This window comes from Pogona vitticeps, chromosome 1, assembly GCF_051106095.1.
Source record: "Pogona vitticeps strain Pit_001003342236 chromosome 1, PviZW2.1, whole genome shotgun sequence".
NCBI classification, from domain to species: Eukaryota; Metazoa; Chordata; class Lepidosauria; order Squamata; family Agamidae; genus Pogona; species Pogona vitticeps.
Window position 1 is genome coordinate 144,768,800 of NC_135783.1, and position 12,349 is coordinate 144,781,148.

A 12,349-nucleotide genomic window follows, 5' to 3' on the forward strand; every position below is an offset into this window, starting at 1 on the left:
AATAGAACAAAGAAATGTCTGGATCATTGACATTGCAATTCCAGGAAATGCCAGAGATAAATAAAGAATTGGAAAAACAGACGAAGTTCAGAGACCTGGAAATCGAAACATCCTGCCTCTGGAAGAAGCACACTTCAGTGGTCCCCGTAGTCATTGAGACTTTGGGAACAATATCAAGAAATTTCACAGAGTACTATAAACAGTTGCAGATTTCAGAAATCAAACCATCAGAGCTTCAAAAAAACAGCAATATTAGGAACAGCATACATACTGTGCCAATATTTAATAGATGCTTAGGTTTTTGGTTAAAACTTGCATCTATTATATAATACCAGTCAGTGTTTTTATAATTTTGAATGTGCCCGGTGTTTAACAATAACAACAACAATTATAATTATAATTATAATAATAGACGAGCAAAAGCTGTGAATAATTGGACTGCACCTGAGCCAGATGAGCTGCACAGATATTGGTTGAAGCGTATAACAAGTCTGCATCAATATATAGCAGTACAGTTCTACCACCAGTTTACAGATTCCAAAACTGAAGACTGGATGTCAGCAGATTAAACAGTCTTAATAATACAGTGGACCCTCGATTTACAGACTTTTCGAGTTACAGACTTCACTGGCCGCAAAATTTAGGTTCAACTTGCAGCCGGAGAATTGACCTACAGACAAGAAAAAAACCAAAGTGGAACAAAAACGGCCGGTTATGGATTAATCGGTTTTCAAAGCATTGTAGGTCAATGGAGACTCGACCAACAGACTTTTCGACCTGCAGCCACCGTTCCAATACAGATTAACTCCGTAAGTAGAGGGTCCACTGTAAGATACTGAAAAAAGAGTAATGAACCTAGGCGTTACCAACTAGTCATGTGCTTTCCAGCAGTGTTCAAATTACTCATAGGAGTACTTGCAGAATCAATATACAGTATAATTATTTAATTAATATTTCCCTATACACAGTTGAACAGAAAGGACACTGAAAAACTTTGAGAGGCAGAAAAGATCAGCTTCTAGTTGACAAAATGGTACTAAAGAATTCAAAAAGCTGAAAAATAAATCTTAACATGATGTGGATAGCTTATCAAAAGGCATTTGATTCACTGAACACAGCTGGATTAACAGCTGCCTAAAATATTTGGGATTAGTAAAAAAATTCAGAAGTTCCTCAAAAAAAAATTAAAAACTGTTTTAATAGCTTTTGGTGAAAAAATAATGGAAGTGATGCCACTAAAAAGGAATATATCTAGGGCATTCTTTGCCACATTACTGTTTAATGTCTCACTAATCCTCTTTTTAGTAATATTATATAAAACTGTATTGGGCTACTATATTCAGAAGAAGCAAGAAAAAAATCAATCATCTGTTATACATGGATGACCTAAAACTATATGCTGAAGGTTCCACTGAGATAAAAATCACTGTAAATATAGTGCAGATATTTAGTAAAGCTATTCATTTGTAATTTGGACTTGACAAATCTCTCTCTCTCCCCTTCTCCAAAAGCTAGAGGAAATAGAGCTAAAAATGGCAATATTATAACATCATTATCAAGTGATGACAATTAAAAATATGTTGGGATACTAGAAGCAGATATTCTCCTGCATAAAAAAGTGAAAGTTTTGACACAAAGGGAATACATCAAAAGACTGTAGAAAAATTTAAAAACAATATTAAAGGGTGGAAATACAGTCAAAGCCATAAATACATGGGCAGTTCCAGTAATTAGGTACCCAGCTGAAATAATAGACTGGACGCAAAGTGAATTAGAAAAACTGGATTGAAAAATACAGATATTAATGAACATGCAATACATACTACATTGAAAAAGTAATGTGGACAAATTATATTTAATGTGGAAAATTGGGGATTATGGACTTGCTACAAATATAACAAATAGTAGAGGGAGAAAAAAAGAACCCTAATTGATTATATTTATAGAAGGAGACAAAAATTACTTAAACTGGTGAAATTTGAAAAAGATCTTGAAAATAACAGAAATGAATGATGAATATATGAAACAATGATTTGAAGACAAATTAAAGAGCTAGAAATATGCATGGACAAGATCTGAGAAATATTGCTGGAAAGCATGGTCTTAATTCAACACGGGCATGGCTAAAACTGGGGACTCTTAAAAAAAGAAACCAAAGGTTTGATTTTTCATGCACGAGAACAAGCTCTCCAAACCAACATGATGAAAGCTATAATCCAATGAATCAGTGCTATAACAGCAAATGTCGACTCTGCCAAGAAAAAGATGAAACTGTGTCACACCTCAACTGCGAATGTCCAAAGATTACACAAATAGATTACAAAGTCAGATATACTAGAGTGGCAAAGTTAGTGCACTGGTCATTATGCAAAAAATTATAACTAGCCAGCCTCGAAAAACCCATGGGAACATCAGGTAGAGAAGGTGTCAGAAAATGAGGAAGTCAAGATCTTGTGGGATTTCTGGATCCAAACTGATAGATACCTTTGAACATAACACATCGGTCATAGTAGTAATAGAACAAAGAAATGTCTGGATCATTGACATTGCAATTCCAGGGATACCAGAGCTGAAAATAAAGAATTGGAAAAAACAACAAAATACACAGAGTTGGTGATTGAAACATCTCGCTTGTTGATGAAACACACTTTAGTGGTCCCCGTAGTCATTGGGGCCTTAGGAATAATATCAAGAAATATAATACACTCTTATAAGCAGTCGCAGACCTCAGAAATGACACCATCAGAGCTATAAAAATGGCAATATTAGGAACAGGATACATACTGCACCGATATTTAACAGATACAGTGGTGCCCTGCTTGACAATTACCTCGTTAGATGAGGAAATCGCTTAACGATGAAGTTTTTGCGATCGCAAAACAATGTTTTAATGGGGGAAAATCGTTTCACAATGATTGGTTCCCTGCTTCAGGAACCGATTTTTCACTTAACGACGATCAAAACAGCTGATCGTCGGGCTTTCAAAATGGCTCCCCACTGTGTAAAATGGCTCCTCACTGTGTTTTAGGACGGATTCCTCGCTTTACAAGCACCAGAAAATGGCCGCCCTATGGAGGATCTTTGCTGGACGCTAAGTTATTTTGCCCATTGGAATGCATTGAAACAGTTTTCAATGCATTTCAATGGGATTTTTACTTTCGCTTGATGACAATTTTGTTCTACACCGATTTTGCTGGAACGGATTCTCCTCGTCAAGCGAGGCACCACCGTACTTAGGTTTTTGGTTAAAAGTTGTATCTGTTACATAATACCAGTGAATGTTTTTATAATTTTGATTGACTTGCCTAATATTTTTGAGTAATATGCCATCAAGTTAATTCTGACTTATGGTGACCCTTATCAGAGTTTTCTTGGTAGAGAGTACTCAGAAGTAGTCTCCCATTCGACTGTTGTTGCAGGTTTTTTTGGCTGTTTGGCTGTGTTCTGAAGATTTTTCTTCCTAACATTTCGCCAGTCTCTGGGGCCGGCATCTTCAGATGGCCGGCTGTGAAAGCCTTTGAAAATACAGTTTCCCATTCCTTTCTGTTGGGTGTGTTCTGGCACTGTACAGCTTGCATAGGCTAGCTTTCCTGGAATACACCAGGTTGAACTTCCAACCTCTGGCTTTCTAGCAAGATACCTAACTCAATGAGCTATCCACTCAGCTTTATATCCAAACTTCTATATACATTGTTTAGATTTAGGTTAAGCTTTCTGTCTCCTCAAGCACTTTGTCTAATAGTCAGTCCAAAATATATTTATTTTTTGTTTTTAAACTTGATTTTTGTCTCCAGATAAACATTCTTGTTAGCAACAGTTTATGGAGATTAGAGATAATAAGCCTTGATTTCCAACTCTGATTGCAGATATTTCTGGAGCTTTTCTTTGCAGATACTCCTAGTGTCCCATTCCCCACCTCTCCAAATATATTATAGTGTTGAAATCTCTTTGAAACTCTTATCAAAATCTCTGGGATTGCTTTCAACAGCCTCTTTGTATGTTACTGGTTCATTTAGAGTAGCAAACCTAGCTATTGATCTTTTGAAGCCTGCCTAGCCAAAGTCAGGATCATTACCCCTGTGTCTGGAAGAGTACCCTTTGAGACACTTGAAATGTCAGTGAATCCCTGTTCACTGCAGATTGTCAGTCATCCCATTTGAACCATGTAACATGAAATGCATAGAAATGCAGTACTGCACTACTGAGGTTCTTCTACATTAAAGGTGGACAGTATGTACCATCAGCAGTCCAAGTCTTCAAACTACAGTTATAGCCCATATGCTTTATGGGGCTCAATTGTTCACATACAGTGATGCCTTGCATAGTGACGATAATCGGTGTGGCAAAAATCGCTGCAAAGCGATTTCGTTGCTATGCGATTTTAAAAAGCCCATAGGAATGCACTGAAACCCCTCCAATGCGTTCCTATGGGTTTCAGACTCACCTTTAAACGAAAATCCTCCATACGGCGGCCATTTTCGATGCCTGGTAAGCGAGGAATACGTCCCAGAAAACAGCGGGCGGCCATTTTTTTTTACCCGGCAGCCATTTTGGAACCGCTGATCAGCTGTTAAAAATCATCGCTTTGTGGTGATCGGTAAGTGTAACAGGGTACCGATCATCGCAAAGCGATTTCCCCCTTTTTAAAACATCACAATGCAATCGCAAAAGCGATCGCAAAATCTTCGTCGCTATGCGATTTCATCGTTAAACGGGGCGCCCGTTAAGCGAGGCACCACTGTATTTTAATTTGAAGCCCTTGGAAATAGTACAAAGTTTTTGAAAGGGATCTTCGTAGTGCCTCTATGTGTCTTGAATGCTACACTTTGATGGGAGGCAGGGTTAGTTTCCATCAAAGCACGTGCTTTGGCCCACAGGGTTGAAAATAATTTTTTCTCTAACAAGTTTGACACCCTTGATATTAGCAGACTTCTTTGAGTCAACTTGGAAGAGGTATCTGCCTGCCGAATTACTGAGGTTGGATTTCTCCCCAGGTGTCCTCTTAGTGATGGGTCATGCTAGTGCCAAGGCAACCATCAAAAAGACGATCTGGGATATTGAACTCCAAGAACATTTAGTGGTGCTGGACCAACGTAGTGTATTTAGGAATAGTACATTTAGAATGTCCGATTATCTATTCAAAATAACAATCCTTGAATTTAGGAAAGCCTTTATGACAGCTAGGTTTTTGTGTACTTCTGTCCAGACTACTAGAAGGTAGATATCAGGGTTTGCCAGTCCCTAATTGAGTGTGCCCTTGCAATGGGGCAGAGATTGAAAGTGCTGATCATGTCCTCTTAAAGTGCTCCTATCAAGATATTCGGAAGGATCTCTTCCAGTCTATACTGCAGTAATTTCAGGGGAGGTCCAGAGAATTTTATGTTGCACTCTTACTCTTGGGCAAGAAATTTGATATAACTAAAGCAGTGATGAAGTTTTGTGTGCCAGCAATGAAGTGCACCAATTAAAGCAATGCCACATGTTTAGTAATGGTGTGTATTGGCCAGCATCCTCTCAGTCCTGTGAAACTATGGAAATTCTATAAAATTTAGTCATATTGTAAAAGGCTATGTATTTTAAATTGTATTTTTGTTATACAAGATGACACCTTTGGAGAGCTTTCCTTGACGTTTTTCCTTGATGTTTTGCCTCAACTTTGTCAGTAAAGCATAGTAATATTTTACATTGATGGTTGAACCCTGTTGGAGGTAGTCCACCAGCAGAACTCCCTTCTGATCCCCCCAAAAAACTGTTGCCATTTGCTTCTGCACTGACCTTTGCACTCGGAACTTCTTTGGCCTGGGGGAACCACCGTGTCTCCATTCCTTAGCCTGTTCCTTTGTCTCAGGATCATAACAGTAGATCCATGTCTCATCACCAGTTACCAGTTTGCCCAGGAAATCTGACTCATTTCTTGTAAAATGTTCCAAAACAGCCACTGATGATTCCACATGTTTCCTCTTTTGTTCGGTTGACAAAAGTTTGGGGATCCACTTTGCTGCCAGCTTTCTCATTTCCAAGTCATTGTGGATAATGGCACCAACTCTCTCACGTGATATTCTCAGATATATAGCAATACTTTTGACTGATATTTGGCGGTCCTCCATGATCATGTCATGGATGGCTTTCACATCTGCAGGCACAGAGACAGAAACAGGCCTTCCACTGGGTTTCTCACTTTCAACACTGATATGGCCAGTTTTAAAATTGACAACCCAACGTTTAACTGTTGCATATGAAGGGCCACTGTCTCCCATTGTTTGTGACATTTCATCATGGATCTGCTTTGCACCCTTCCCTTGAAGAAACAAGAACTTGATTATGGTCCTATGCTCTTCCACATTGAACTTTTCTGGAGGTGCTGCCGTGTTCACTTTGGACCTGAACAAGAACGATAAATTAAAATCATAGGTAGCTGATTTTTGCACCATTGAATACAGACAAATTGGCCAGCACACCCTGCAATTTATAGCTTCATAGTTCAATTTTTTCTGAGAAAGGCTCATTACTTATCAGCTCCTTCTTGTATACGTAAGTCTTGCCTACCGGCTGATTTGTTTCTTCTTATAGACCAGCACAGCAATATCTGTGTTTGTGTTTCTTAAGAGATACTATTGGTAATGTGGTTTCTGACAGAGGAAGTATACAATATTTTTACTTGGAAATTCTAAGATGTTGTTGTAGACTGCAAGTATCTGTATAATTATAAGAGAAAGTAGATTAGAAAAGGTGAAGTATGTAATAGAATGTTTCAGGAAGTATTTAAATAAGTACTGTAGCACTTTTGAAGGAATATATAAGAAGACAATCAGTAGCATGTGAAGAAGAAAGGTGAAATGGAAGTGGTCATACAAAATTGAAAAAGTCCATGTGGTCTTTTTTATGCAGTCCAAAAACAAGGATGGGTGATACATTTCGTAGATCACAAAAATCCCACAAACAGGCCCTACACTTTTTAAATTGCATTTTGTATATTTAACCACATATGTTTTATGAATTCGTTGTATATTTTAAACTGCATTTTGTATATTTTAGCCACATAATATGTTTTATGACCACTGGATTTTGTTTAAAATAGGCAAACTAGCTCTTATACTTCAGCCCTTATGTTTTCTGCAAATCTGGCAGTATGGGAATTGTCTGTTGCAGGAATCGTAGCTGCCATATTGGTCTTGATGAATTCTTAATGAATTCTTGAAAATTCTAAGAACACATAATTCTGTAACAGCCAGCCATTTACCAAATGCATTTCAGTTTGGTTAATTACATGTGCAAAATAAGACTTTACTTTATCCCTGTGACTGGAGTTCTCATTTAGTGAACAGGTTTTGAAACTGAAGATATTAAAAGTACAGTAAGTAGAATCTAGTGCGGTTATATGGTATCTCAGTATGAAACATCACTGTTTCAAAAAGTGATGATTGATATAAAAAGTATAATAGGAGGGCTTCAAATTCACTTTAATGTATTCAGTATAAATAAAGTTGTAAGTGGTTGTTGTTGATTTTTCGGGCTCTTTGGCCGTGTTCTGAAGGTTGTTTTTCCTAACGTTTCGCCAGACTACGGCTTCCACAGTACTCAACTAGCAGGACTATTTTTCCAAGCTGTAGTGTGGACTAATGGTATATTGACCTGTAACTTGATATCATTCTCCAGAGCACAGAGTGCTGTCCTCTGAAGATGCCGGCCACAGTGACTGGCGAAACGTTAGGAAGAACAACCTTCAGAACACGGCCAAAGAGCCCGAAAAACGCACAACAACCATTAGATCCCGGCTGTGAAAGCCTTCGCGAAAGTTGTGATTGTGTAAGATTTGTCTCACACCGTTCTGACATATAATACCCAGGTGTTTATTGTACAAAATAAGAGGAAATGTTAATCTTTTTTTTTAAGACTTGTTTTGTTTCCCTATTACACGCACCCTTAATGCAAAGTGAGGCTACGAGAACACCACTCAGAAACTGCAGTACTTGCTTCGGAATATACCATGAAATTCATTGTGTCAGCTGTGGAATAGGCTACAAGCAAGTTATTCTTGTAAAATGAGGCACACAGCTTTTTCTTGAAATATAGTACTATTTTGTCAATAGACAAAATAGGGTACATTGGGATCACTGGAAGAGCATACTCAAAGGATGTACCATAACTGAAAATTCCCCAGTGAATTTGGCAGTAAACTCTGTAATCTCTTGTTTTGAATGAAATTACATATGACCCCTTGTGGTGTTTGCTTTTAGGTTAGGCATCCTTCAGTCTAGAAAGACTATGGTACCGTGCTCTGTATGGAGGACTTGGTGCAGCGTCTAGTGTGTCTGAGGAAGCCAATTCGAGAGTGACAATCCCTTCCACACTGAGGACAAATCCAATCTGTCCCCTGTCCGGCTCCCTGGTTTTGCTGCTTTTGTGACTTCCTCTTTGCTTCAGCCTGCTGGGCAAGGTTCTCTTCAAATTGGGAGAGGCCGTGATGCAGTGCCTGCCTCCAGGCTGAACGCTCAGATATCAGGGTTTCCCATCTGTTGAGGTCTATTTTTAAGGCCTTCAGATCTCGCTTGCAGATGTCCTTGTAACGCAGTTGTGGTCTCCCTCTGGGACAATTTCCCTGCACTAATTCTCCATACCGGAGATCCTTTGGAATCCGACTGTCAGCCATTCTCATGATGTGCCCAAGCCAACGTAGACGTTGCTGTTTCAGTAATGTATTCATGCTGAAAATTCCAGCTCGTTCTAGGACTCCTCTGTTTGGAACTTTGTCCTGCCAGGTGTTTGCTTATTGTTGATTATTTAAGTGATAAAATGTATGTCTTTCTAAAAACAAAGTAGGTTTCTGATGTTTTACAAAGGTAATAAGTATTTGACTTAGGTATGGCAGAGGAATAAAATATGTAGCAACATTATGTAAAGTGAAGGGTTTGTCTGCTTAAAAATTGATATATGGAAACACTATCAGACAAATTATTTAATAATTTCAAAAAACACCATGTGGAAATAAGAGAGATGAAGCATATTTATTTAAATGACTTTCATCCTGTAATGAATTATTCTGCTACATATTATAGCAGCACTATACTGTTGGAACTTTTAAGCTTGGGACAGCATGATGGTGACTAGCTATGTTGTCCTATAACTTAAAACTTTTGGTATAAGTTGACTAAAGGCAGGGTGTTTTTTTTTACTTCACACAGTCTGAAGTACTCTGAAATGCATAATAGAGTCATGCTGTGTGATTAAATTACTACTCAAGTGGCTGTCTGTGTTCACTATTAATGAGAGTATGAGCTCTGGTAACATTTCATATATTCAGGTAATACAGATTATATTGTGCTGTTGATGATGTAAATCACTCCATATCCCAAGATAAGTGGTAGTATAAACTAAACCTTTTGAATTTTTGGACTACGGCTTCCACAGTACTCAACCAGCAGGACTATTTTTTCCAAGCTCTAGTGTGGACTAATGCTGTATTGACCTGTAACTTGATATCATTCTCTTTCTAAAAATGCTATTGGTTCCTAGACAGGGTGTGTCCCCTTAAGGGTGTGTAAAGCCCTTAAGGGTGTGTAAAGCTACTCAAAGGGGAGGAATGTGAAATGATGAAATTTTTGTGAATATTTTTGATCTTTAAAAAAATATTTCTGTCATAAATCCTACATTTTAATAATGATATCTTCCAAAAAAAAAAACCCACACTTTTTTATTTTAAAATACGTTCATATCATTTTAATATTTTAAATAATTGTTATGTTTTGGTGTTTTCTCTAAAGTAAAAGTATTGTTAATGGGAGTTAGATGATGATGATGATGATGATATGAAAACATGAGTGTTTCTCAGAAATTAAAACAGCGTACAGGCAGAAGTGTTTGCTTTCCTTTTCCTTTGTGTTCTGGTCTCAACCTTTTTCCTTTCTTTCTGAATAACAGCTTTTCTGAGGTAGAAAGCCTCTTTCTTCTGAAACTTGGAAAATAAGAATCTGAACTCTCCAAGGATATAGGGACATGTCATACATCCCTCATTATGACTGTTTCGCTTAAAAACAACAGGAACAACCCTGCCCTAATCCTGTTTTCTGTGCGCAATACTGTACTGTATTTGTGAGCATCATAGTTGCAAGTGTTATGAAACAGTTATCGAGGACAGCCAATTAAGCCTAGATTGAGACTTGATTCAGAAGTTAGTAGATGTAACCATGCCCCCTCTAGTGGCTGACTAAAATGAATTATGGGTTATTATGGCTTATAGTTCAGCTGCTGCTTTCATCTGATCTTGGCAGTTATTCTGAATCCGAGTCACAGTGACATGTGATGATGTAGAATGCATGCCTAAATAATTGGATTGATGTTAATAGAAGGTAGTGCTGTTCAGCTGGGAGAAAATAGATCACTTTAGGAAAAAAAAACCCTACAACAACATTTGAGCCTTTTCTAAAAGTACATATCACTCCCCCTTTCCACCTCTGGGCACATGTTTTGTAGTAATGAAAAGGGGACTGGGAATGGCCAGTGGGCTCAATACATCCTCCAGAAGAGTTCAGAGAATCTTGACCCTTGGAGAGGTTTTGAGGGCAGAGATAGATAATGTGAGTTGAAGGCTCAGCAGGCAAGTTAAACTGCCTTCCAACAAACTTCTCATATTTGCTGTGGGCAAAGAGAACTCGCAGCACTGTGAGATCACTGGTGGAATGCAGTGAATGCATGTCTCTTCGCTCCCTTGTGAAAGCCGGCGTCCACCATTTTCATTGCCACAGAAGGCTTGGGCTGTGACTTTCCAGTAAGAGTTGGATGTACAAAGATACTCATTCCGTAGTTGCACTAATGCCTATTCTTTGCTGTGGCTGGAACTCTTACCTTCCTGGTCTAAAATTATTTATTATTTAAAGTACTTTTAACCATGTTTATTTAGCCAAAAAATGCGCCAGAAGCAGCTTAAGTATATTTGTCTTCTGTGAATCTTAAAAGAAAAAAGACATAAAAGAGCAAACAGGTGGGGAGGGAAGTAAAACGATGAATTCGCTAGACCGGTGAATTTTTTGAGCAATGTTGTGCTTCCCAAAACGATTATTCCTATGGGTAAGCAGGACAATGTTTAGGTCCTTGCCTAATAGGTCATTTTTTTCCTCAACCCTGTTTCGCAAGACAGTCCCCCCCCCCCAATTGGAACACATTATTACAAAAGACCTGCTTTTTTATCCCAAAAAGTGTATGCTGCTGGGAGGAAAGTGTATCCTGCCGGCTTTCCAGGGTCTGCCTCCTAGAAAAACACCAGCATACACTTTCTCCCCCACTTTTTTGGGATAAAAAATAGGTCTTATGTAATTAATGTGTTCCAATTGGGGGGAAAAACCATTTTGCAAAGCATTGCCAATGGGGTTATGGTTGCAAATTTAAATGATAGATAAAGGTTCCCCTTGACAATTTTTGTCCAGTCGTGTTCGACTCTAGGGGGCGGTGCTCATCCCTGTTTCCAAGCCATAGAGCCAGCGTTTTTATCTGAAGACAATCTTCTGTGGTCACATGGCCAGTGCGACTTAGACACGGAACGCTGTTACCTTCCCACCGAGGTGGTCCCTATTTATCTACTTGCATTTGCATGCTTTTGAACCGCTAGGTTGGCAGGAGCTGGGACAAGCGACGGGCGCTCACTCCGTCCCGTGGATTCGATCTTACGACTGCTTGGTCTTCTGACCCTGCAGCACAGGCTTCTGCGGTTTAGCCCACAGCACCACCACATCCCCTAAATGATAGAGAGTGGTGAAAATAGCCAGAAACCAAAGGGTAAAGAGATTGTAAAAGAAAACAACAACAGGGAAATCATAAATGTAATCCCCTCATTAACATAAATTATACAGCTGAGTTCCCCACATTTGGGGAAATCACAGGGATCAGCATCAGACCTGAAGTACAATGGATGAGTCTCTCCCTGGGAAAACCATTTTATGACATGGTATTTCCCCTGCAAGGTATAAGTTGGAATGGCCCTTGCATCTCCTACCCCCTTCTGTCCCCTGACCCCCCAAGTCATGGTGACCCCGTGGCTGCTCCCCCCACTCAGTACAGGGTTGCACAGCCCCAATCCTGCCAGAGGCCAAGAGAGCTCCTCAGTATTTTGGGGCGCCCTGCAGGACCCCCACCAGGGGCCAAGTGTTCCTCCCACAATCCTCTAGTGCACAGGTATTAGCATATGCTAATTCCTTATGCTAATATAATAAATCCTTCTGAGTGTTTTAGGTAGTTTGGTTCTTCCCACCACCACCACCCAAGAGTGTTTCTCAATATAGAGAAATATATAGACATCTGGCTAAAGGTTGGAAACAACGCCAAACAATAAAGCCAGTATTTCTGGTCTGAAATTGCA

At 39.1% G+C, this 12,349-nt stretch overlaps 1 protein-coding gene and 1 non-coding gene across 3 annotated transcripts in view; one reads left to right on the top strand and one right to left on the bottom strand.

Annotated features, from left to right (window-relative positions):
• The window catches only part of KLHL29 (kelch like family member 29), a 496,878-nt gene that overhangs the window by 31,248 nt on the left and 453,281 nt on the right, over window positions 1-12,349 (top strand). The window lies entirely within an intron of this gene.
• On the bottom strand, window positions 11,797-11,962 carry LOC140703393 (U1 spliceosomal RNA). Its single transcript, XR_012082809.2, has one exon. It is a non-coding gene; the product is annotated as a U1 spliceosomal RNA (small nuclear RNA).